Source organism: Panthera pardus, unplaced genomic scaffold (assembly GCF_024362965.1).
Source record: "Panthera pardus isolate Hobbes unplaced genomic scaffold, ASM2436296v1 HiC_scaffold_10, whole genome shotgun sequence".
Classification (NCBI taxonomy): domain Eukaryota; kingdom Metazoa; phylum Chordata; class Mammalia; order Carnivora; family Felidae; genus Panthera; species Panthera pardus.
Window position 1 is genome coordinate 96,568,243 of NW_026526655.1, and position 27,718 is coordinate 96,595,960.

General features: G+C 41.0%; 1 protein-coding gene across 7 annotated transcripts in view; it reads left to right on the plus strand.

The window, feature by feature from the left end:
- Window positions 1-27,718, plus strand: part of NCKAP5 (NCK associated protein 5) — a 959,339-nt gene that overhangs the window by 378,052 nt on the left and 553,569 nt on the right. Inside the window, exon 1 of one of the 7 annotated variants that reach the window (XM_019454211.2) lies at window positions 8,505-8,915. The exons of the other annotated variants lie outside the window; for them this stretch is intronic. The gene's annotated coding sequence lies outside the window, so the exon portion shown is untranslated. Of the gene's footprint in view, window positions 1-8,504; window positions 8,916-27,718 lie in introns of those variants that run through there. 7 annotated transcript variants of the gene reach the window in all.

Consider the following 27,718-nt stretch of genomic DNA (forward strand, 5'->3'; position numbering starts at 1 on the left):
ATTCAGTCCATAGTAACTGTTAATGATATACTTGCCTTATAAAAATAATTACCAGGTTTTCCTTCATTTTTCATGTTCTGGAAAAACAATATGGAATCTTGGAGTGGTCTAATCTTGAGAGTTAATTGCTTTCTCTATTGCTTTTTTAAAAAAGTTGGTCTGATTAAGTTTTCTATCCTGAATAGAACCAACTTCAGTAAAATCTTTTCCGAAGACTTACTCCATTTTATGTGTATTTTCAAATTTAGTTGCATAGAGATGAGATCTGTTTAGTCCCCTCTTAATTTTTCTTTCTATTTCAGTGGTTATTTCCTATAGTCATATCTTATCTTGCATATTTGTGCTTTCTTTTTGCCTTGACAGCTTTGGATTAAGTTATGTAGTGATCTGTTTAAAAGAAACAAGACGGATTTTGATTTCTTAACTGTATTTATTGCTTTTCTGTTCTCTACTTCAGTACATGTTGCTCTTATCCTTGTCTCCTTCCTGTGCTTTCACTGATTAAGTTTCCCTTTTTGGCCTTTTGAGCTGAGAATTTATTTATATCTTCAAATTTTTATTGTTAACTGTGCTGTTAATTTTTCTGTGATCACTGCTTTAAATGCATCCAGTGGTTTTATCATTATTTTTTTAGAAAAGTTGAAAGTTCAGTTTGAATTATCTCTTTCCTTTGAGATTAGCTTAAAAGTTGGGATAGGATTCATATTAGGATATATATTTTTCAAAAAAGATTATTCTAAACTGTGCCTTGACTTCTTTTTCTTCACGGTAATGTTTTTTTTTTTCCCCACAGAGATTCAATGTACTTCATTTTACTTCCCAACCTGAAGTAGAAAGTCTTAATCCAGAGCATGCTTCAAAAAGTTTTATAGATTGGCTTTTTATATTAAGAGGTTTTTGTTGTTGTTGTTTGTTTGTTTGTTTGTTTTTTTTTTTTCTTTAGACTTTAGTTTTTAAATAGCAGATTTAGGTTTCCAGTGAAACTGAGGGGAATGTATGGAGATTTCCCATATTCCCTCTGTATCAATACATGCACAATCTCCCCCATTATCCACATTAATCCCCAGAGTGGTACATTTTTACCAACAGTGAACCTATATTGACATGTCATAATCAACCCAAGGCCATAGTTTACCTTTGGTTCACTCTTGGTGGTGTTCATTCTGTGGGTTCAGGCAAATGATAATGGCATATCCATCATTATAATATTATGCAGGGTATTTTCACTTCCATCAGATTCCTCCTGTTCATCTCTCTGCCTATTCATCTCTCCCCCTCACCTCACTCCTAGGAGCCACTGACTTTATTTTTAAATTGTTTCCATAGTTTTGGTTTTTCCATAACGTAATATGGTTGGAATTATATAGCATATATTCTTCTCACATTGGGCTCTTCCAGTTAGTAATATACATTTAAGGTATCCCCATGCTATTCATGGCTTGATAGTTCATTGTTTTTTTTTTTCAGTGGTGAGTAATATTCCTTGTCTGGATGTACTATAGTTTATCCATTCATCTGCTAAAGGACATCTTGGTTACTTCCAAGTTTTGGCAGCTATGCATAAAGATGCTGTCAGCATCCATGTGTAGGTTTTTATGTGGACCTAAGTTTTCAGCTCTTCTAGGTAAATACCAAAGAACACAATTACTGGATCAATATGGTAAGAGTATGTTTGGTTTTGTAAGAAACTATCCAACTATTTTCCAAATTGGCTCCACTATTTTATATTCCCACCAACAACCTATGAGAGTTCCTGTTGCTCCACATCCTTGCCCCCAGGGGGTGCTGTCACTGGATTTTGGCCATTTTAGCAGGTATAAAGTGGTATCTCATTATTGTTTTAATTCACATTCCCTCGATGACATGGTGTGGAGCATCTTTTCTTATGATTATTTACCATCTGTGTATCTTTTTTGGTAAAGTATCTTTTAAGGTCTTTGGCCCTTTTTTAAATGGCATTGTTTTCTTATTGTTGAGTTTTAATGGTTTGTATATTTTAGGTAAGTCTTTTATTGGATGTATCTTTCACAAATATTTTCTCCAAATCTGTGACTTGTCTTCTCATTTTCTTGATATTATATTTCACAGAGAAGAAGTTTTTAAATGTAATAAGGTCCATATTTTCAATTATTTCTTTGATAAATTATATCTTTGGTGTTGTATCTAAAAAGTATCACTGTACTGAAGGTCATCCAGGTTTTCCCCTAGGTTATCAGCTAAGAGTTTAATAGTTTAGTATTTTAAATTTAGCCCTGTGATCCATTTCAGTTAATTCTTGTGAAGGGTGTAAAGTCTGTTTCTAGATTAATTGAATGATTAATATCCTGTTCTAACACCGTTTGTTGAAGAGACTATCTCTGCCCCATTGTCTTGCCTTTGCTCTGGTCAAAAATAAGTTGACTTGGGGCGCCTGGGTGGCGCAATCGGTTAAGCGTCCGACTTCAGCCAGGTCACGATCTCGCGGTCTGTGAGTTCGAGCCCCGCGTTGGGCTCTGGGCTGATGGCTCAGAGCCTGGAGCCTGCTTCGGATTCTGTGTCTCCCTCTCTCTCTTCCCCTCCCCCATTCATGCTCTGTCTCTGTCTCAAAAATAAATAAACGTTAAAATAAATAAATAAATAAATAAGTTGGTTAAGTAGCCGACTGGATCGGGTCATGATCTCGCAGTCCGTGAGTTTGAGCCCCACTTCAGGCTCTGTGCTGACAGCTCAGAGCCTGGAACCTGTTTCAGATTCTGTGTCTCCCTCTCTCTGACCCTCCCCCGTTCATGCTCTGTCTCTCTCTGTCTCAAAAATAAATAAATGTTAAAAATTTTTTTTAACTACAATATCATGTTTACCCTTAGCAAAACTGATGAAACTTCTCTTATCTAATACCAGCCTGACTTACATTTGTCTAGTTGTTCCCACAATGTCTTCATAGCTGTTCATTTTGGAGAAAGACCAATCGCATTACTTTCACTTAGTTATGCCCTACCTTGCTTAATCTATTTTAGTCTTCCTACTTTGTTCTGTTCATAGACACTGGCTTTTTGAAAAGTCAGGAGCATCCTTTATCCTGCATATGCCTCATTGTTTCCTTATGGTGTCATTTATCTAATTCTCTAGGTTGCATATTTCATGTAAGCTAAAAATTATGTCAAAAGACTTGCTTGGATTCAGGTTGAACATGTTTCTTTGCAATAAAAACTCCGTAAGCAATGTTTTACGCTCTCATATGGCATCATACAAGGAGGAACATGGCAGGTGATCTCTCCCTTGTATAATATAAATTCTTCCCTTAGCAATTAGCAAACATTAGGGAGTGATATTTGTTAAAATATGAATATTCAGTTTCCTGTTCTTTACCATCTTTCAGTATCTATTGATGATCCTTACTTGAATCAGTTATTTCATTGGGGATTGTGAACTGGTGTTATTTCTGAAGTAAGCTTCCTCTTCTCAAATGGGAAAGCACTAAAATTCCCCTACTAAAATAAAGCAAAAACAAAAAGAAAACAAAAACAAACAAACAAGCAAACCGTACTCACTTTAAATTCTTGATTCTTTAAAATATTTTTTTTTTATTAAGGAGGCACGTGGCTGGCTCACTCAGTGTAGCATGTAACGATCTCAAGATTGCAAGTTCAAGCTCCACATTGGGTGTAGAGATAACTTAAAAACAAAATTTTTTTAAAAATCTTTTTATTAAGTTATAACTTATAACTTATACAATAAAAATCACCGGTTTTTAAGTATATAACTTGATGAGTTTGACAGTTTTGTAAACACCCCCACAATCATGATATAGAATATTTCTGACTACATACTTGCCTTGTGCATCTTTGTAGTCTGTCCCATCTCTATCCCCAGCCTCAGGCAAAAATGGATCTGCTTTTTGTCTCTAGAGTGTTTTAGAATCAAACAGAATAAAGCAGAAGCCAGTCAGAACGTATGATACTCTTTCACTTGGCATAATGCCATGAAGAGATTCATGTATGTTGTTACCTTTTATAGATACAGTTGACCCTTGACAGTTGACAACTTGGGCACTTGACTTGCTTCCATATCTTTTCGTGTAAATAATGCTGCACTAAATCTAGGGGTGCATATCTCTTTTCCTTTGTGATTTTAAGTTGCTTTTATCCAGTGACTAATGATGATGAGCAACTTTTCATGCAATTATTTATTAAAATTATTTATTAAAAATTATTATTTATATATATATGTTTTTTTGCTAAAGTTTATTTCTGAATCTTTTGCTTATTTTAAGTGGGTTGTTGTCTCAAGTTGTAAGGTTACTTACAGAAGTGTATTTTTTCACTTCTGTATGTATGTGAGTTATTTCTTTGTTAATAACTTAAATTTTATCAAATATGGTTGGAGAAAATATTTGATATGAGACTTACGGGCTAGAAGTCTTTGTCTATTGACATTGCTTAATAAATGGGAAACACATCATGTTTCCCAATCTATTCCCTCTTATAAACCTTGTCCTACATCAATATTTCTTGACTTAGAGAACAGAAGACCTCTCCAAAATCATCCTCGGTCCATAATTTGAGAAATACTTTGCAGCATAAGGCATTTAGTCCTTTGGTTGATTCATTACTTAATCCAGCATACACTGAATATTTTTCATGCACCTCATCTTTGCCTGGGTGCTAGGATACCTTGGATGTAGTATTATAAGTAGACATTAGACAAGTTATCCAATAACCTTGATGAATATTCTCATAGTTTTCTTCTATTTTCCTTTGGGTTTTCTTTTTTTTCAATTTTTTTTAACTTCTATTTATTTATTTTTGAGACAGACAGGGCATGAACAGGGGAGGGTCAGAGAGAGAGGGAGACACAGAATCTGAAACAGGTTCCAGGCTCTGAGCTGTCAGCACAGAGCCCGACACGGGGCTCGAACTCAGGCGAGATCATGACCTGATCTGAAGTTGGACGCTTAACCAACTGAGGCACCCAGTCGCCCCTAGGTTTTCTTTCTTTCTTTTTTTTTTTTTTAAGTGTTTATTTATTTTTGAGAGAGAGAAAGAGTGCAAGCCAGGGAGGAGCAGAAAGAGAGAGGGAAAGAATCCCAAGCAGGCTCAATGCTATCAGCACAGAGTAAGATGCAGGGGCTCCAACTCACCAACTGTGAGAACATGACCTGAGCTGAAATCATGAGTCAGTTGAGCCACCCATGTGCCCCTTTCTTTGAGTTTTCTGCAATGCCAATCATATTGGGAGACTGTGGCTCACAGATGACTCCCTCCTTACTGAAATATCTTCTTTACTAGGTTTCTAGAGAAGCCGACACTCCTAGTTTACTTTCTCTCCCAAGCTGCCCCTTAGGATGGTCTCTTCTACTCATTGGTCTTCATCTTCTTGGCTTTTTAAAGTTGGAATGACTCAGGATTCCATTCTCAAATGTCTTCTCTTTTCTAACTATACTCACAGCCTTAATGGCCTACTTGATGTGATGGATTTAACTATGTATATATTACATAGCTTACAAATTCACATCTCCATGTAAGAATTGTCCCCTGAACACAATCCTTGAATGTTTATTCAGATACTTAAATCAATATCTCCTTTTGGTTGGTAAACATCAATAATAACTGTGACACCCAATACAAACTTCACTAACACAAGGTCCACCGCTACAAACATATGGCCTTTACCAAAGTCTAGGAACTATTCTAAGATCTTTAATTATATTTAAAGTTTAATTTCATAAGTATCCCAGTCTTAACAAATCCAAAACTGAATCCCTGTTCCTTCCACCAAAATTTGCTCCTCCCATAGGCTTCCCCATTTCAGTTAATAACAACTCTATGTTTTTTGGTTGCTAAGGCAAAACATTTGGAGTTATTCTTTACTTCTGTTTCTTTTTTTTTCCCAATCCCCTGTCCTGAGCAGATATTATTGGCTCTAAATTCAAAACAATCCTAAATTGCCACCAATTCTCATTATCCATCTTGCCATGGCCCTGTCTATCCTCTCTCACGTTGAGTCTAAGAGTAGCCTAATAACAGGTTTTCCCATGTCCTCCCTCCTTTTCCACCTGTAATTTACAATATAGTAGTCAGAATGGTCCATTAAAACAAAAGTCAGATTGTGAAACTTCTCTCCTCAAAACCCTCTGTGTCCCTGTCCTTCCATATCCCTTAGGGTAGAAGCCAGTCCTTAAATTGGCCCATTAGGTCTCACACAGTGATCTGTCCTTTCAGACCATCTCCATTAACCCTCTGTACTCGCCCTGTTCCATCCCTACTACCCCCCTGCAGTGTCTTCACTGGGCTCAATCCTAAGGGCCACTGTACCAACATCTTATCTCTGACACCTGCATGGCTTCCCTACTCCCTCACCTCTTTTAATCATGCACTTACACTTAGATTCTCAGTGAGACCTTCACTGAGCTCTCTGTTTAAACGTGGATACTGCTCAGCCTTCCTTGCTTTGTCTCCATAGCACTGATTACCTTATAACAGAGAATACGATTTCCTTATGTATTCTTTCCGAATGTCGTTCTTCCCCTCCAGAATGTAAGTTCCATAAAGTCAAAAATATTTGTGTGATTTTTTTTCACTCATATAAGTAATTGAAAGAACTAGACAGGATATATTTTGAAGTTAGAACCAAGGACTTGATGAATTGGAGGTTGGGACCACCCATTATGCCTATGGCCAATTGCTTGGCCCTGATGCAATTGAAACGACCAACTTGAGAGAAGGACATAGCAGAACCCACGATGGTGCCTGCAGCCTGGCGTCTCTCAGCTTAGCTCTTTTCTCCCCTGGGCAACAGCAGTTTCCTGGACACTGTTCTTTAAATTAGTCACCAGCATGAAAGTTGATTCTGATGGAGAGGACTTCTTCAGAAATCCTTATTTCTTGGCACCGTGTTGATGAATCTTTTAATTAAAAGTCTTAATATTAATAACACATTAAACAAATTGACAATGAAAAACTTCAGATGTTTAAATATTGATAAAAATGTCTTAAAATCTGATCAGAAGCTGTACTTGACTTCAGATTATTTACATACTGGGAAAAGTAACACTTGAGCCTCTTTTCCCCTCACCTATCAAGCAAGTCACAGTGATATATATGATTTTAATCCTGACCTGTAAATTAGAATTCCAAACCATCAGCCCATAGCTACATATTGCTATTGTAAGCACCACTGGGCTATAAGAAAAGTAGAAGACACAGTATCTGCCTAGACAAGTGGGCACTTAATGTGGCATGCCCACATTTCTCACCGACAGCACAAAGCAAAAGAATGCTTTTGAGCACCAGTTTCAAACTGTGTTAAATTTTCACAGTATACTTATTTTTGCATAGCTCTTATACCTATCCGAATAAATGGGTTAAAATTTTCCCCTTCAGCTTTTCAACTGGTGATGTGTTTATCCAACCAATTATTCTCCCCAATAACTACCGTCCTTCAGGGCAACTGAACATTTTCTAGCACTTGAGAAGAATGTACAAAACCATACACAATCCTGCTGGTTGTATTCTTGATGCTTTAAGAGTTGTTTATGTATATGTAGGACCACTGTTATTTTCACTGATTTTTAAAAACTTTTGCCTTATTTCTTTGTAAGGGTATAACCAGTAGATCTATGTGTGGTTATACTGAAGTGGCACATTAAAATACTTCAAAGTATAGCACCTTATTTCATCTGTAGAAGAAACTAGTTTGGAAAAATCATTTTTCGAAGTTATCACTTTCTGTTAAAATAGATTTTCTTTAAAAAGCATTTTCACGAGAAAATGGGAAAAAAATTATGAAAATTCTTTAAGCTCTAACCTGGGGCTAAGTTCAGTATTTTCTTGTCCAGAACAAATGTTCCTTTTATCTCCCGAAATGCCAACACGACTGGAAGGGCTGTGCTTCTTTGCCACTGACAGGCCGGTTCTCCCTCTGTAAGCTTTATTTCCAAATGTACTTGAGAATCAACTTCTGACTCCAGACAAATGGCTGTTAGTTCTAGCTCTTACCTGCCAATTACAATACTTTGGGTATCTCTGCCAGTCTGTGGGTCAGCCTGATGATAAGATTACAGGACCTGTTTGTGTAGTTCATTAGCAGAAATTCGTTCCACCCAGACACAGCAGGCAGTGGCTTGGGATGGGGGTGGGGTATGCCAGGGCCTGCCAGGGTGGATTGATTTTTCTTACTAGGAACTGGGAAAGGAAAACAGTATTTCGCTTTGGGGATCCCCATTTCCCATTTCAGTTCCTCTGTTTGGGACAGACAATGGAAGCCTCTAGGCCCCTCTCTCCCAGAGCTCAGCCCCTGTCGCCCCCTCGCCCCTGTGGCCCCCTCCTCCCCTCCCCGCCCCTCGCCCACCGGCTTCCCCAACTCCGGCTCCAGGCGGAGATTTGTCAGAACCGTTCGGTTGAGACTGATTATGATTGCAGCAGATGGGCTGGATTTGACAGCCCGATCCTAAGCAGCTTCTGATGGGGGTGCCGCGGAGGGGCGGGGAGGGGGAGAAGGTGGGGGGCGGGAATCTGCGGGCCGGAGCCGCCCGGTAGGAGCGCACTGCGCAGCCCCGCCAGGCGCTCCAGGGCAGCTCTTTAACGCGCCTCAGGGAGGAAAGTGGCACGCAGACCCGAGGGGCCTCCCGGAACGCGGGCGAAACGTCCCATTGCTGGGAGGGCGCGGAGACACCCAGAGGCAGGCGCGGGGAGACCAGTGGAACACAACAAAGCGGAAGAGCTCCTGGGAGCGCGCGGTGTCCCGGCTGCCGTGGGCTGTGCGGCGTGCGTGGCCCGGGCCACCTCTGCGCGCTCCGGACCTGGCAAGTTTGTCAACTCCGGGTTCTGCGGCCAACGCCTGGCTGCCCCCCGAAGTGACAGCACTGCAGGGTCGGCCCCCAGGGAGGGTGGCACCCACCCCGCCCCCGCCCCGCTGCAAAATGCTCCAGCACAGGCCAGGTAAGGAGACGCTAGCCCTCGCCCCTCGCAGGCGCGCCCCCTGCGCCCGAAGCCCGGGCCTGTCCACTGGCCTTTCAGCTCCGTCCTTCCTATTGGTGCCCAAGGGCTCCCTGCATCCGTGCCCGCTCCTGTGCTCTCATGGGTCTACCTCTGCCCTCCACCTCCCTCTCCGTTGCCCTTCGTTCCCACCTTACCGGATCCCGACGGCAGGGGGAGAAGTTCGGGGAGGTGGCGCGCGGTTCTGGCTCTCTTCCCCAAGTGCCTGAGACCAGACACCCCTGACGCCCTAGGCGGGACGGCGGGTGGGAGCCGCGTGCGTGTGCCTCAGCCATCTCACGGTTCACACGCAGTCCGAGCACCACACACACACACACACACACACACACACGCACGCACAACCTCCTTTCCACCTGTGGGGCCTCGCTTTTGTGCTGGAAGTGCAAACGAAAACACTCACACGTGCAGACATAATTCCACGTTGGCATTCTCCAGAGACTTCTGAAGGGTGGAGGGGTGGCGGGTGAGGGGGTGGATCTTTAGAACCCCAACCCACCCACGAGCAGTACCAGCTTGGCTTCTGCCCTCTCGGCCTTGACTCTCTTGTACAGATGCCAGCAGAGTGAGACATTTCCAGGCTGGACGGCAGGCTGCTGAGGTTGGCAAGGGCATTGCTGTGCCACCAGAAACCCCAAAACTTCCCACCCACACAGGCCAGTGGCTTGGTCCGCTACCTGGGCTGGCCCCTGCAGAGCACGCCCGCCTCTACCTGGTACCCGTCCCCCTCCCACATCACCAGTGGATTCCCGACCCTGTCTGCCAAGCTCACAGCCTCTAGCCTTGACCGCCCCCTCCCTTGCTGCTGCCGCCCCAGCTCACCAGGAGTGAGGAGTGTGTGCCCTGTTGCTACTGGCAACTACCAGTGCCGAAAGCTCAGCCCCCAAAGCAGCTTAATGCTGATTGATGGGCAGAAATACGATATTTTCTGGAGCTTAGCAGCCGCTGATGCAGAGGCCCTCCCTACCGCTGGAGCCCTGCAGACCGCCCAGGTAGCAGGCTCTCTTCCTTCTCTTCTCTAGACCCCACCCGGCCCCTTAGATAAAAAGGGTGTTAGGATATCCTCATCTTCTGGGGTTAAATTCGGTGCCAGCCTTTGCTTTCCTGAGTAATCAGCTGCTACTCCAGAGTTTCCCTTCTTATTTTCAAGGCTTCAGTTGAGTAGGATAAATGAGTCCCCAGTTCCTGGACACTACCATCTTCCTTTCTATTTTCATCCTCCACCTCTTTCCCACACCCTTTCCTGCATACAGGTCCTTAAATAGATCAACCCTTCAATGACCAGAGTGATTAGCACAGATGCATCTAAAAGCATTTTCTAAAATGCTTCTAAAATTCTCCCACAGAGAATTCGGTCATTTCCACCCCTGGAAAGAGCCTGAAAATAAGCCCATTGCTGGGATAGACTTTGCTCCTTTTGTGTTTTGTTCTGTTTTGTTTTTTCCTTTTAACCCCCTCATACTCATTACCCTAGGCTTTTTCTGGGATGGCAGCCTCCTCCTGTAAGCTATCCTGAACTAGGGCAAATTTTCAGGACTAATGGAAATACCTGCCCCAACCTGTACCACCACGCCCTGCCCTCCCCAATACTGATTGCAAAGGGCCAGATTTCATTACTGAAGGAATTATCTTTAGAAGAACTTTTTCTGCAGTATTTCTTTTCAGCACCACAGTATTTTTGCCAAGTATTTTCATTATCTAAATTGTCATGCCTAGCTTCGTTTTGCCTGTGGACATTAATTTGGACAAGTATGTGATGTTTTAGAGTCATTCGTTTATGCATCCAAACAAAACTTTCTTCGAGAGGCTTCCCCTTGCTGGGCACCAGTGTAGGCCCCCGTTGGGAATGCAGCAAAGACAAGACCCAAATGCTTATTATCATTTTAAAGCCTGTGTTACAACTGGATTGGGGTTATTGCTATTATGGCTAATATTATAACAGCACACTACATATGAGCAGGACTTTACAGTTTACAAAAGGCTTTCACAGGCTTTATCTCCTTTAATCTCGGCAGCAGGAATTTTAAATAGCAGTGATTCCACCTAAAGGCCCGGTAATACTCACCAATCCTGCTTAACAAAAAAGAAAAGGAATCTTGCAAATCATCTCAACAGCGGATGGAGCTTTAGAACACAGAATAAACAATTCAGAAGAAGCTTATGAAGCTTAGTTACTGGAATGTAGCTTAGAGAAGATAAGTGGAATGCATGGGACATGCACATTCCCAGGAAGGCATCCTGGGAAGAAAGTCCATCCTGGGACCATGGTGGCTCAGTAAACTGCTGGCTGCTGGAGACGGCGACTTTCCAGGGTTCTGGACTGTTGCCTCATCCTAGGATCTAAAAGGGGTTGGAAGCGTAAGCATGAAGTTGCTGAGAGACTAGCAAATTAAGCCAAATGAGTAGGCAGTGATGTTACTTTCTTTAGCTACAAGGCATTCTTGAGATATCCGCAAGTTTCTAGTATATATTTACTCTAGAAATGAAGCAATTTTCTGTGCTGGGAGCATAAAAAAATGAGTTTATGTACCTTGTCTGAGCCGTATGAAGACAATTAAGGTTTTGATCATTTTCACCCATTATTTTGAGAACTGAGGATATCTCAGGTGGATAAGTGGCAGTGTTGCTTTTTATCATCTGCAGGGAGAATGCGTGTGAAGGCTTCACGTAGATGTGTTCATTTTCTCATCGCCTCCTTAAGCATGGACGGAAGCCTTTTCTCACTTCTGGGCTGTGAATATCATTCATGACTTTTCGCCAAAAATGATTTTTAGGATGCTGGCTGATAGTTATAAAATTTGGTTGGCACTTCAGACATCTTGATAATACTCTTCCTTGTCATTTTGAAACGTTTTCTTCAAAGTTTTGCAAGCAAGGTAGTATATCATTGAGAGCTTATTATGGCCAGAGGCTGGCTGTGGGTACGACCAGATTAACCGATAAGCCAAGGAGGTAATCACAGGGCAAGGTCTGTTACTAGGAAGAAATGGAGATGACCAAAGTAGCTTTTTACTGTTTAGTACCATGTGGCTTTGTGGGAACTTTTAGATGGGTAGGTTTTGTGAGTGTCCTTTTTTTCTCCTTAGGTTTTTTGCTGGAGAATTTGTTTACCAAAGCCCATTACTCTGTATTTGGCATTGCCATATATTATTTTCATTCTTAGAAATTATAACATTTTCGTTTACAGTTTAGTTTAGAACTTGTATGTCAATGAAAAACACATAAAAAATATACGTATATTTGGGAAATTAGATGGACCTAATTGGCACTCCTCTGACAGACTTCAGCAGCTTCAGGTTTCAAAATGATGAAGTCAAGAGGGAGGTGCAGTGGATCCCAACCTGAGGCATACTGCTCACATTTCCCTGTTTAATGTGAGAGATGTAAACGGAACAGAGATTTTGGCATTGTGGTGATGATGGTTAATGTCAGCCTGGTTCAGGGTCATCAGTCTTCCCCACAACTCTCTAATGTAGGGCCCACCATTCATTCATTCATTCATTCATTCATTCATCCAATAGGTATTTCCTGGGGAGCGCTTTTAGAGAATAGGGTCTGTGCTCCAAGCCCCCCTAGTTTTTTGTTTTTTGTTTTGTTTGTTTGTTTGTTTTTCTGCAGAACTGTGCATTTCATGCCTGGCCAACAGGCATCTTCTTTTCAAATATCTGATGCTTTTGTCCTGTGGAGTTCTTGCAGGTATAGTTTGAAGGGCGCAGAATGCGGGTGTTTGAAAGGCCTTCTTGCTGCAGTGAAGTAGTACTGAGGGCTGCTGTCTCTGACTGCAGTTGCTTCCTGGATATTCTATTCTTCCACCTATGTAAACTCTGTTTGCACATGCCCCCTTCTGCTCAGACTTCCCGGTCAGCAGGTTGGCTCTTACAAATTTGTTGCTCTTCTCAGGGCATGGCTGTTTCACACTGCTTTCGAGAATGTAACCTACAAAGTTCATTAAGGAAGATGCCAGTAACTAGATTCTCAGGTAACTCAGGTAGGAGAGTTGAGGAAAAGGGAGGGAAACGAATCAGTTTATGCTGTGTGGGAAGATGTTGGAAAGAAGTCATAGCACTTACTGCTGGAGGTAAGTTTGTGGCTTCTAAATGGATTGTGAACTCAGAGTGTTACTAAAATTGTATGTTTCAGTGGTTAAGGGTTCAAACTTGGGAGTCTTACAGATCTGGGGTCACACTCCCATAGCATTTACTATTGATGTGATTTGGGCCAAAATTATAATCTCTCTAAATGACCTCAGTTTCCTTACCTGTAAAACATGAAAAAAAATATGCATTTGTAAGTTTTTAAGAGTAAAATCTAACATGTATCAAGGACATAGAACTGTCCCTAATGCACAGAAGGTTAACATATGCTATCTGCTAAGGTCTTTTAGTGTTATTTTCATATCGATTGGGACCTAGTCAGACTTTTTCACATTCAGCTCATTTCTGAACTATCTCCCAGAACCTCACAGAGAACAACCATTATAGGGAAGTTATAGTTTAAAGCAATTGCAGCTACTTTCAGGAGGAGCAAGTTCCTTCTACAAGTCTGATGACCAATTTTCTCTTTCAGGCACAAAAAATTTAGTCCATATGGTAACCCTAGAAAGTTTCAGTTAACATTAAGTCATCAAATGCCTGAGAACGGTGCTGTGCTGGGTTGCATGGAATGCAAAAATGAAAACCACAGTCTCGTTTTCTGCTTTCAAGTTCCAAGAGAGCAGGGGTTGATATGATAAATAATAATAATGATAACAGCATAGTAAGAAGGAACAGCATCATAATAAAGACACCTGTCATTTATTAAGCCCTGATGAGTGTCAGACACATTCTTTATTAAAGGAAGCAGTCATGCTGTCTGTGACACAGATGTTATTTTCTCCATTATAAAGATATTATATTATAAGAAACTTAAGTGCCAGAGTGGTGTTATTAACAAAATATTATGGGGTGCAAAGGGGAAAGTTATCCTTACCAGATAAGCCTACTTCAGGTGGTTTTTGCCAATGCTTTGAATGAATTGTTTGGAAATGTGAATGTGATTTATTTAATAACTACATTATCTAGGGTCGTGTTTGGGTTCTGCAGTCTCTTGATCCTCTACATTCTGTTGACAGCATTGTAGAAGTGAAAGAAAGAAAAGATTGGGCTTTGTTAATTAGCCAGTGAGGAATTTATCTCTGTCCTTTTTTTCTGTTCTTTGTTCATGTTCATTGCAAATGCCTTCAGGGAAATATCTTCCTTCTCTTAGAAGGCTTTTCCTTAATCTAAAGACCACATTATCATCAATAATTTTATGATTATTCTTTTAATGGCATGGGATTTAGGCTGCCAAAATGTTCTCTAATTTATACCAAGTTTTATACTCACGCATGTGCTTGTGCTGATTGCTAAGGGTGGCATTGTAAAATGTAAACTTAGTTCAGCTTACTGGCACAATCGACAAACAGTACACAACACACATTTTACCTGATGTACATCATTTTGACTTCTCCCAGATTGTTCCTCTTTTGTTTTTACTTGTAATCACTTCTTGTTTTGTGTTTTTTTAATTACCTAAATGTATTAATATTCTAGTATTGTAGTACCATTTTCCCCACCTTCTTCCAAGTGACAGTTGTCCAAACTCAGCTGTCACTCTTCATTTTTTTTTTTTTTCCTACTAAAACTGTATGAAATAGAATGTCTTCCCAAATTTCTGGAGTGATGGTTTTATCTCAGGAATAGTAAATTTGCCTAAATTACTGTAACATTAACGGGGAATCATGTAGGCTATGTAAATATTTTGTTGTGCATCTGAATTTTAATCTCTCAGAATGGTATTTTTAAAGGAAACTTGTTTAACTCAAGAAGGCATAGATTGTTCTTTACAGCTCACCATCCACTGTGTTCTGGTTTAAAGGACTTACAGCACCAAAATTTTCAGTCAAATGTAGCATTTCTACACATAGCTGGAAGGACTTGTTTCCTGCCTTATTCATTTTCTTGTCCAGTAAGTGACTGATCAGACTGTTGCTAAGTGCCCACCATGTGTCAGGCAACATGTTGGACATAGAGTGACTATGACCAGGGCCCATTATTCTAATATGGAACAGTTAGAGACAGAAAGTTATTAGTTCTCAAAAGAAGCAAATAAACAAAAGAAACATGCAACTTTGAAATGGCATGATTCTGCACACTTCCTGCTTTTGTCAGCTTTAAGATAGTATTTCAGGCTATCTCATCCTTGTTGTCTTATGCACTATTTTAAATTGTACTTGCATTTCACTAAGACTTTCACAAGGTAGGAGCCTTTGTTCTTCTGTACCTCATAGTTCTGATTTTCCCTGAGACATTTCCAGATATTTTTTTTGCTCAGTGCTGAATGCCTAGCAGGTGTTCAATAAATGTGTTGAGTAGAGGGCAGGCGGAAAAGAAAGAAGGAAGGAAACAGGAATTTACTGTATTAGGAATTAGAAAAATATCTGATTTGGGATGTTTTCTCCTCCTCCTGAAAATCATCATGTCTCTTTAAGACCAGATTAGGGAACATATCTTTTGTATAGGACAGTCCCCTTTAGAGTTTGGTGAACATGACCTCAGGTGTGTGGTTTCTCCTTAGACATTTCAGCACTGGTGATGATTTTGTTGAAATTTTGGAATTCTCATGCTGCTTTGTGAATTTCCTTCACCCACTCTGCTAAATTTCAGTCACTCTGAGAGTTTCATTCTGACTTGACATAGTCTCCTTCTTCCTCTTTCTGTACTGAAATATTTGGAGAAATCCACTTTATTTTCATTAACAGATATTTATTCTGGGGCATCTGGGTGGCTCAGTCAGTTAAGCATCTGACTTGGCTCAGGTCATGATCTCACAGTCCATGAGTTCAAGCCCTGCATTGGGCTCTTTGCTCAGCTCTGTGCTGACAGCTCAGAGACTGGATCCTGCCTCGGATTCTGTGTCTCCCTCTCTCTCTCTGCCCCTCCCCCACTCACAATCTGTCTCTGTTTCTCTCAAAAATAAACAAACATTAAAAAAGATATTTATTGATCACTTGCACTGCACAAGATCTTGTCCCAGGTTTTATGGATTCATAGTAAATCATCATAAAATGCAATTAGATATAAGTCAGTTATAGAACTAGTTATAGAGATTCAAATGCCTGCCTGGGGTGCCTGGGTGGCTCAGTTGGTTAAATGTCCCAGCAATTGGTTTTGGCTCAGGTCATGATCTCAGAGTTCCTGGGTTCTAGCGCCACATCGGGTTCTGTGCGGGAGTTGCAGAGCCTGCTTGGGATTCTCTCTCTCCTCTCTCTCCATCTCTCTCCATCTCTCTCCTCTCTCTATGCCCCTCCCCCATGCGTGTTCATACCCATTCTCTCTCTCTCTTTGACAAAATAAATAAATAAACATTAGAAAAAAAAGATACAAATGCCTGCAAGGAGTATACTATCCAGGTGGAGTATGACATATCCTCAAAGGCACCAAACCTCCCCCCACCTCCCCCCTACCCCCCGCTCCCCCGCCATGTGAAATAGAAAAAGGAAATATGTGTAAAAGTAGTTGGAAGATGAAGCAACGAGTGAGGGCAGAGGTGGTTGAGACTTCTAGGACAGAGGCTTCCTGGAGGGAAAGAGAATGTAAGCTGACCCCAGTGGGCTTGGATATGAGGAAACAGGGAGAAAGAGCGAGCCAGGAGGTAGGTGACTTCCACTCAGACTCTCAGGAGGGCACTTGAGCAGCCCCCGAAGACAGGTGGGAGCAGGTGGAGAGGTGCATCAGGAACCCATTAATATGGGTCAGTGCATCCATGGTAAGCAATATCAACTTTATCCTCTGGGCTAACATTTCCCAAAGCCCATCTTCCAAAGATGGTAGTTCTGCTGGATGTAGGTGTGTAAGTCAAAACACAACCCTGTGGTTGAAGGTAGGAAAAGCTGAGAAAAAGTTAAAAAAATTTTCTCTCCTACAGAGTTTCTCAGAGGCTTTAATATGCTAATCTGCATTATTAATCTCTAAGCATTGCCCCAATTTTCTTTTTTCTTTTCTTTTCTTTTCCTCTCTTTCTTTCTTTCTTTCTTTCTCCCTTTCTTTCTTTTTCTTTCTTTCTTTCTTTCTTTCTTTCTTTCTTTCTTTCTTTCTTTCTCCCTTTCTTTCTCTTTCTTTCTTTCTTTCTTTCTTTCTTTCTTTCTCCCTTTCTTTCTCTTTCTTTCTTTCTTTCTTTCTTTCTTTCTTTCTTTCTTTCTTTCTTTCTTTCTTTCTTTCTTTCTTTCTTTCTCCCTCCCCCTTCCTTCCTTCCTTCCTTCCTTCCTTCCTTCCTTCCTTCCTTCCTTCCTGCAGGCTCCACACCTAGCATGGAACCCAGTGCAGGGCTTGAACTCAAGACCCTGAGATCAAGACCTGAGCTAAGATCAAGAGTCAGATGCTTAACTGACTGAGCCATCCAGGTGCCCTTTTCCCCATGAATATTAATCACTTAATTCAGTTGTAATAGAACATCTTGGGAGGGCAGATATCTGTGGATCTTACTTTGGCAAATGCTATTGGAGGCCATTGATAATTTTGAATTACAGGCTATCTGGGTGAAAAGTTAGGAAAATGAGCCTGAAAATGGTGTAAATTGGGATCTGACTGGGGAGCACAGGGCTATTAGGAGAGTGACTGTATCAAGGAATACAGAGGACTGGGTTAGGGGACAACCTGAGAATGGGAAGGAAGGTAGATTTCATGAATTACTGGAGTGTGAGAACCCCTACTCTTTTTTGAATGACCAGAAAAAAAAAAAAAAAGAGCTGCCAAGGTGTGAGAATGAAAAATGGCTCTAAACTTTAAGATTCTTTTGCATTAGGAATCTTATGTAGCAAACTCTCTCTGGATTTCTGAATTTCTAGTATCTTATTTGACACTCAAGAGCAGTGAAGTACTCCAGATGTACTCTGAACTTGATGAGACACACACCTGAACTTACTCTAAACTTTGTAGACATGCACCTTTTTTGGAGGGATGCTCTATAGTCCAAATGTTTCCTCAAGAGAATATGACTAAAGCATGGCCCTGCTATTTTAAGCCTCACATCAGGTGTAATACTGCCATAAATGTCTCCATGCAGTCATCACATCTCCCTCTGGAAGGAAGTGGCTTCTGTGTACCAAGGGGTTGTCTGCAGCACAGGGAAGAGACCCTGCACCCCACTGTTGGGAATCTAGTTCTTTGTCTGGCTCAAGACTACTTTTATTGTTTTTCTTCATCGTGGGGAGCTTTATCAGAAATGACAGTGGACACCACACAGAAGTCATGCAGATTTTGTTGTCAGCTCTCCTGAGTTTATTCATCCCTAGAGATACAGAGATGTCACTGCATGGTGTTGAGTCCCATCATTTGTCTGTTTGGTCTCTGAGGGTTAGTCTTCACATTCTATTTAATCTGTGCACGGGAGTTAGGCTTCTGGCTTTTGGCTGTTCACCTAAGAATACACAAAATAATGATTTTTTCTTTTTCTGTGACTATTTTCTGCCTTTGAGAAATGTTCTTAACACTCCTTTTCCAAAATAGGTAGTAGTATAATGCAGTGGTATTAAATGAGAAGCTTCACTGCTTTTTCTCTAGAATTGATCATCGGAATAATTGGTTATGATAAGTTTCCCAGTTTTCTTACATATTTATGAATATAAATGCATTTAAATGCTTAATAACTCATTTATTCTCTGCATTTACTTATTTCCATTCCTACACCTATTATAACCCTGTTCGTGTGTTTGGAAGCTTGCAAATGATTCAGAGTACTTGCCATTATTAGTGTGAACATTTCTGAGTATTTTTCTCTTTTGTTGTGTGGAATTCCGTAAAGTGTCTGAATCCTTGTGATTCTCCAGTTATATTGCTTATTTGTACTTCTCATGGCCTTGAAAACCCTGAATTGTATTTCTCTCTGCTTCTTCCTGGATGGATCTCTGCCCATTGGTGTCTTATTGTTAAATTAACTTACACTGTGTAGATGCACCAGTGTCATTGAGCGTGGTGACTCCTTGAGGCTAAAGAAGGTCATGTTGGTCCCTGAATTCTTCATTTGGCTGTCTTCATTGGCTAAATTCACTGCATAATTGCAAAAATCTTCTTTTCCTTTCCTGAGTAGTGATTGTATATTCTTCATAAGTGTGTTACAGACTGTTGGCTGTGGAGGAATTATTATGATGTGTCCAGCTATTGTTGTTGTTTGTTTAGTTAGCATAAAATGGCCTGCTATCGCCCTGTGAATCTGAGAGATAAGGTGTGGCAAATGAAGGAAATGGGAGGTGAGGGGCACAGCTTAGAAGGAGTTCCCTGTCTGGGCACAGTTGTCCATGGCCCCTAGTGTGCTAAATTTAGACAGGGATTTTTTTTTTTAAAACAATAGAATGTTTTTATGTTTTTTTCATTAATTGTAGAATGATAATGAATGCAAAACAATGATCTATCTCTAATGGTTCATGTGGCCATATTTATTTTCTAGTTAGAAGTTACCGTACACTCAAGATTTTCGTGTTTTTTTTTTTTTTTTTTCCACAGTTGAATGTGCTTTTAAGAACATTGGCTTTGCAGGGGTGCCTTGGTGGCTCAGTCGGTTAGGAATCCAACTCTTGATTTCCACTCAGGTCATGATCTCATGTTTCATGGGATTGAGCCCCTTGTCTGCTCTGTGCCGACAACGTGCTGGAGCCTGTTTAGGATTCTCTATCTCTTCCTCTCTCTCTGTCCCTCCCCTGCTTGCTTGCTTGTTTTCTCCCTCCCTCCCTCCCTCCCTCCCTCCCTCTCTCTCTCTGTCTCAAAATAAGTGAATAAACATTTTTAAAAAATTTAAAAAAAAGAATGTTGACCTTGTCTTTTGACATATAAATTTAAGAGTATTTTTCAGTGTTATACATGTTACTTGATAAAAATAAAAGCAAACGTGAACAGTGTATTATTAATGTTTATAACAATAAAGCAATTGTAACAGCATTTTAAGAAGGTTGGAACAAAGACATGCCAAATAGACCATAATCACTGTACAATAGTTGTTTTGTGGGCACAACTTTTCCTAATGGGGTTCTTAATTTTAATGAAGGATTTAATTAGCTCCTTCTCACAGTTTCTATTTTTACAAAATTAAGTTTAAGAAGAGTGTGTAAGTTTCCATTTTGTTCAGTGAACAAGAGATAATATCACATAAGTATAAACATACACATGTATCTTACTTATTATGTTAATATACAGATGAGTACCATTTCCCACAAACTAAATCACACATCTAAAACCAAATAGATCAAACTATATTTCTAACTTCACCCTTAGTTTGTTTGAAAGTTTTTAATAGGGCATTAGACTGAATGTTTTATATAGTCTTAATTTACCCATTGTTCCTTCTACTTTTAAATAGAAACCACAATATTTAGTTTATTCATACAATAGAAATGTATATGCTTTGGGGTTTGGGGAAGAATATAATTTTATTTTTATTTTTTTATTAAAAAAATTTTAAATGTTAATTTACTCTTGAAAGAGAGAGAGAGAGAGAGAGAGAGAGAGAGCGCGCGCGCAAGTGGGGGAGGGGCAGAGAGAGAGAGAGAGGGGGACACAGAATCCGAAGCAGGCTCCAGGCTCTGAGCTGTCAGCACAGAGCCCAATGCAGGGCTCAAACCCACAAACTGCGAGATCTTGACCTGTGCCGAAGTCAGATGCTCAACCGACTGAATCTTTAATAAAAATCGTGTTCCTTACCACTGTCATGTTTTACTTAGGAGTTGATACATAAGTTGTTCATTAATACAACTCTTGATTATCTTATTTTGGTATTAGATTTTTCTTCCAATACAAAAAAAAAATGGGTGAGACTACCAGTGACACCATCTGCTTTCCAAAACAAAAGCTCTGGGTACCTGTGTGGCTTAATTAGTTAAACACCCGACTCTTGATTTGGCTTGGGTCATGATCTCACGGTTTGTGAATTTCAGCCTTGCATCTGGCTCTGTGCTGCCCGCATAGCACAGAGCCTGCCTGGGATTCTCTCTCTCTCTCTGCCCCTCCCCCATTCATGTTCTTTCTCTTTCCCTCAAAATAAATAAACTTAAAAAAATGGTAAATGGATAGTTCAAAGGACTCTTAGTGCTCTTGGATGCCACTGACCGCCCAAAGGGCAAAGGGCCTGTTTTTATGAGGATTTTTATATCTCATTTCATTTGACAGAACAGGTAAGTCCAAATATTCACTTTTTGCCAGTCAACATAGCCATGCTATATTTTGTACTAATTTCTGGTATCCAGTATCACTAGACCTTCCTTCACCCTATGTTAGGACTGTGAGTATTCTGGACACACATTCCCTAAAGCCATTGCTTACACCTTCGTTTTCCCTGAGGGACAAAACTCAAATAAATCAATGGATCAAAGGAATGGGGAATATAGCCATTCACTAGAAGCCCAAGGATTTCTGCTTTTTAGCTTTGCTTCTAAAAATGTTAATAAGTAATGTATTAAATAGTTGTCTTTGAGTTTATTTCCCATTTGAAAAAAAAAAAACGATGTGTTTCAAATCTCTGAAAACAGAACAGTATTTATGTGAACATTCATCCCTAAAGAAAGCAAGAAAATACAAATAGTGGAACTGAGAACTTCTGGGATAACTGTGAAGTGCTTGACAGCTCAGGTTAATTCAGCAACAATTCTTCACATTTCTAGAAAACTTTTTTTTTCTTTGCCTAAGTCCCTCATACTCATTATTTCATTTTGATCCCATAGCACCCACAAAAATCTAAGAAAACATTTTATTATTTTCATCTTTTATAAAAGGAAACTTTTTTCGGTAATTGAATTGCTTGTTTAATTTCCCACAGCTAGTGATTTCAAGTTTCCAGACTCCTAGTTGAAAGCGATTTTCCTTGTAACACATGGCTTCCATTTATATTATTTAAAATAGATGTCTAATAATTAACAACCTTTTTTTTTGTTTGTTTGTTTAACCCAATACTCTCCCTCTTTAATAGAGACCAACAATTATGTGACATGTTTAGTGAGAAATGTTAACACAGTTCCTGAGAAAATGGGCTCAGCAATCACAACTGATTTCAAATCCATCTCTACCTGGCCTTGGAGAGTTCAACCTCACCCAATGTCATGTGTAAATTGGTGTCTTAATGCCCTTCTCACACTATGGTAGTGAATATTAATTTAGATGATGTATGTAGAAGGTGAGGCATATAGTGAATGTTCAAATGGTGGCAGCTCTCTCCATCCTCTTCATTGTTACTTTTATCTATTACTCCATAATAAGGAACCTCCAAACTTAGGGTTTAAAACAATTACTATTGTACTCCCTCATACAGGTCTGAAAGTTGATTAGGCTTAGCTGGGTATTTCTTCTGTTCCTCATGTTATTGGCCGGGGCTGTAATCACCTTGAGGCTGGACTGATGATGGCTCACCTGCATGTCTGGTGCTTTGTTGGGGATGACTAGAAGGCTGGGCTCAGCTGGCTTGCAGATATGGCTGGATTGGTCTCATTCCATGTGATTTTTCCATCCCGTCTCTCTAGCAGAACTTCTTATGTGGTGACTCAGGGAAAAAATAAAAACTTCTAGATCTCCATGTGATTCATGTGATTTTTCCATCTCAGCGCTCCAGGAGGATTTCTTATTTACTGACCCAGGGCAAAAATAAGAGCTTCTAGACTTCCTTAAGGCTAAATCCTGGAAGTGGCAGGATATTACTTCTGCCATGTTCTATAGGTTATAGTGATTCACAAGACCAATGTATTTTCAGTGAGAGAGGGGCCTAAACCAGGGCATGAATACCTAGAAGTATGAGTTATTGGTGGACCATTTTTAGAAACCAACTATCAGAGTCCTGCTTGTCATCTAAAAGTTGTAGGGATATCTTTCTCAGGGTTTTGCAGTGGAGCCATGAATATGATAGATGTCTGTCTAGCTCTCTGCCACTCTATGAAATAATGGAATTAATGGTTGCTCTTCTAAAGAACATGCTCAAGTCAAGTATTTTCTGTCACTATGAGGTTCACGTGGTAGAGGAGCTGGTAGAACATGTCTGGGAGGGATTTTGTGATAATATCAAATCACATCTGAATTTATAATCTTAAGCCATTTTTTCATGTATTTTGTCCTTTTTCTCTCACTGTAGTACACATGGATTTGCCCTATATCCTCATTTGATAGATAAAGAAACTGAGACTAGGAACTTATATGACCTTCCCAATGGCACAAAGCTTGAAAACACAGAAATAGAGTTCCAACCCAGGGCTTGTGCACCTCAGACATCACATGTCCATATTGCTTCCACTTGAGGGGTCAGTGTGATGAAAGGGGTGGGGGGTGGCGGTGGTAGGAGGTGTGAGTGTCAAGTGATTCTAATGAGTGCAGGGTATTGAAAAGACAATTAGGGTGCTAGATAGGACATGAGCTCACAGGGTGTTTTGTAATTCTACAACTGTCTGCGTTGTGAGCTCCAGCCCTTCACTTCTCTATTCTACAGATTTCATTTGTTTTATTTGTGGGATATATGTGTATATATATGTATCTATACACACACACACACACACACACACACACACACACACACACACTGTCTATTCCAGGAAAGGTGGAAGAATATACTTGCCTTAACCACTTTGTAGGCTTGTCATCAATGTTAAAAGAAGTAAATTATGTAAAGGTCCAGCAGAGTGCCTGCATATATTAGACATCCCAGATATCTTTGTTCTCTTTTCCTCCTTTCCTGTGTTTCTTTTCCTCCTTTCCTGTGTTTCTTAAGGAATCTGCTTTCTCAGGCCACAGAGCTGAACACAGATTATATTTTGAAATGCATTGAGCAATATCAGTGTACTTTGTGTCATCATAAATGAATGGATAAAGTTGGGGATTGCTTGCTTGATTTTTGCACCAGGAATGATGTTACGGATGCCCACTTCAGAGGCAGCTTTAGATAGATGGCATCTGTACCCTGAAATACAGAATCAGTTATCCTGTCAGAGGACTGGGGATGTGAATGGATCCCTCTGTCCAGAATGCTGCTGGCAAAGTCTTCACCTCACATGTCAACAAAGTTGTAGTCTGCGGATGCACCCCAGGACTGCTATCTGGTTAAGAAGAGTGATAAAGGATTGTGGCTTGCTTTTGTAAATGGCTGCTTCAGAAGATTATTCAGGACATGAACTCTACCAGCAGCAAGTCAATCCCAAATTTAAATTTGTAGGTACCATACACTAGGACTCTAGAAGCCTTCTGGGCTCTCTTTTTGGTTGACATTATTGAAGAGACACTTTTCTCCATTTGGTGGTGCTCCTGGGCAGCCTGACTCTGGCCTCATATACCTCTGGGCCATAAAGGAAATGTTTGCGCTCACTCCGCCAAGAATGCTGGAGAATGTTAGTGTACCCTCCTTTGCCTGAATCAACATCAGGGTAGAAGAAATATATCCTTGGAGTTTAAAAATTGACCATAACATGGCAAGCTTTGCTCACAGACCTCTTATGGTCTGATCTGTTGGTATCTATGCAGAGAGGGGCCGAGCTTCAGCCACTGATGAGATGTCTCTGACCTGGGACATTGTTGGAAGGTTAGGCTTTTGTGTGTCTGCTTGGCTGCAACAAGAAAGAGAGTTGTGTGTTGAGAATGCAAAGCTCAAAGAGTGTCCCCTCTCTTCAATTGCTTCTAGGCATGGGTCCCTCAAAACTGACCTGAACACACACATTTCTTCCTTCTTTTTAAAGATCTCTGGAAAAGTGATTTTAGAACTTTCCTCAGGAATCTTTACTGCCATGAGCTCTCTCCCCATTACTAATAAACATCTCTCCAGCCTGAAAACCAAGCCTCTGTTCTCTTGTTTGTTTAATCAGCAGATGTGGGGATTAGACTGTCATCATCTTGTGAATAATGATGCTTCAGGTATTGGAGGGACATTATTAACTTACTGCAGCTAACTTCCCTTTACATTGTGTACTTCTAATTCTTGAACTCAAGGTCTGTGAGATAATTTTTTTTCTAAAGAAATTAAAATAATATTTTAATGGGTTATGGCCAAGGCCAAATATGAGGAGACTTCCTCCTACTTTTGGGATCTAAGACCTCCATTTCAGAGAACCATTCAAATAAACAAAATGCAGTGGATTATTCACAGAGCAGAAACTCTGCTTTTGTATCATGTCTGATCTCCATTGCTATTAAAAAGAATAAGCTTTTAAAAATAAATGTTAAGAGTTCATGTTTCTTTATATGCGCTGAGTTTATTTGCATTTTCTAAACTTCACATCTAAATTCTTAGTGGGTAGCAAACTTCTGCTTCAGAAGTTGGGTATGGTGCCTTCTGTGCTTTTCCATGCTTTTGGGGGTGGGGGTCATCTTTCATGTACTGGATATTGTGGTTAGTGTTGTTGACCTCCTTAAGATCCCTGAGCCTGCTGAGGTGAGAGCCATGTCACCAAATAAGGACCAACATATTCATGGAAGGCCTGACCTGTCTTTGGGAGCTCAATGGTAGTTTTAGGGTCTGGGTCAAAATACATACATTTGTCTGTCTTCTGTTTGGTTGCTCTATGACTAGCAGCAGATATTTGCTTTCAACTTTAATAAAAATAAATCTGAGAAGATTTGTTTCCCACATGGGGTCTTTTCCACTGGGAAATTAGCAGGCAGCAAAATACCCAGGAGGGCAGAGCTGGCCTCTGGAACAGCCGACCTCATCCTCTGCCCTCCTCGAGGTATCTGGAGGATCGTTTGGTGCTGTTTCTTAGCACTCCTGAAGGGTGGCTTGTACCCAGCTTCATCTCGACTGTGAGACTGAGAATTCAGCCAAGGAAAGCATCACTCCCACTCCCGCAGTGAGTGCCAGGTGAGACAGAAGTCCCAGCCATGCAGGCTTCTGGCCAGCAGTGACCTGTTGAAGTGGCTGAGGTGGGTGGTCCTGCTCTAACCGTCCCCACTCATCTGGGGCCTGGGCTGCTTGCCAGCTGGCCCACCCCAGGTTAAGCTCCTGCTGGGGCTTGGCCTCCCAGGCCCCATCCTGGCTGCATGCTTTCTCCATTCTCCATGGCGTGTTTCTCTCCCCATCCTACTTCCTTAAGGCACTGCTTACTGGTGAGCTCAGCAGGAGAGGAGTTGTTTCTGCTAAGGGTCGATCACATAGCTGCAGATTAATGAGCAGTCCCTTGTAGGAAATATTTACACATTTCATCAAAACCTCAAAGGCTTGAAGCCATTGTTTTCCCTTGTGTTGTAGACTCTATTCTCTGATGTCCTGTCAGGAACCTGATTCTTGCAGATCTCCTGTCATTCCTCTGGTTAAAACCTCCCCACTTAGGTTGAATTAGAACAAAGAAAAATCTCTCTTGCTGAGGCCTCAGCATTGGGCCTCATTGGGCCCTGCCTTCTCCTCTTGCTTTCCTTTGCCCCCATTCTCTTTCCTTAGCTTGTGAAAGCACACTGCTGGCTGCCTGTCTCTCTTCTCTTGTGTAACCCTTATCTTTAGGTCTTAGTTTAAACTTCCTTCCTCCATTGGCTAGGTCAGGGCCCTCCTAGGTCAAGGCACAAGACCATGTGCCTTGTCTTAGTCAGCTTGGGCCACTATAACAAATACTACAGGCTGGGTGGCTTGAGTGACAGACATTTATTTCTCATGGTTCTAGAAGCTGGAAATCCAAAATCAGGGTGCTGACAAACAATTTGGTGTCTGGGGAAGGATGTCTTCCTGGCTGCCTTCTCATTGCGTCTTTCGTAAGGATGCTAATCACATTCATGAAGGGTCCACCTTCATGACTCATTATTGTTTCTCAAAGACCCCACCTCCAGGTACCTTCACATAGGGGATTAGGGCTTCAACATATGAAATTTTGGGGAGCACAAATATTAGATCCATAGCAGACATCACATGCCTCCTCTGGAGCTCTCATAGCATTGACTGGAGTTGATTTGGGGTCAGAGAGTCAGCTTATAAACATAGAGACTGTGTCTGTGTCATTTTTTAATTGAAGGACCAAGAGAACAAAGGAAGAAGCATGCTCAGATCAGGTCAGGCTGGGGATGGTGGTATCCAGAGCAGTCTTAGAGAGTGTATTAGTTTTCTATGGCTGCTGTAACACATTACCACAAATGCAGTGGCTTACAATGGCACTCATGTATTGTCTTATAGTTCTGGAAGTCATTGGTCTGCAATGGATTTTTCAGGTTTAAAATAAAGGTGTTGTCAGGGCTGCATACTTTTTTGAGGCTCTTGAGGAGAATCCATTTGCTTGTCTTTTCCAGCTTCCAGAGGCCACCTGCATTCCTTTGCTCCTGGTCTCCTTCCAGCCGTTAGAGCACTCTGACCTCTGCTTCCATGGTCACACCTCCTCTATGACACTTACCTTCCTGCTTTCCTCTTGTTATAAGGACTCTTGTAATAAAATTTGGGTCACCTGGATGACCCAGGATCACCTCTCCATCTCAAGAGCAATAATTTAATTTTATCTTCAAAGTTCCCTTTTGCCATGTGAGATTTGCACAGGTTTCAGGGACTAGGCTGGGGACATATTGATGGGTGAGGGTCATTATCTGGCCTAGCATAGAGTTTTTGTGACAGAGAGAGGTGGTGTCAGCCAGAGGACACCTAAGCTAGAGCCAGAGGAGTCAGAAATATGCTCTGAGGTGGGACATAGGTTGATGAGAAAAAGCATGAAGAATGCTAAGGAGGAACATCTTTATGATGGGTTTGGCTGCTCTGGGGCTAAAGTAAGAGGTGTGGGTCAGCAGGTCCTTTTAATGTGGGTCCCGTCTAGCAGA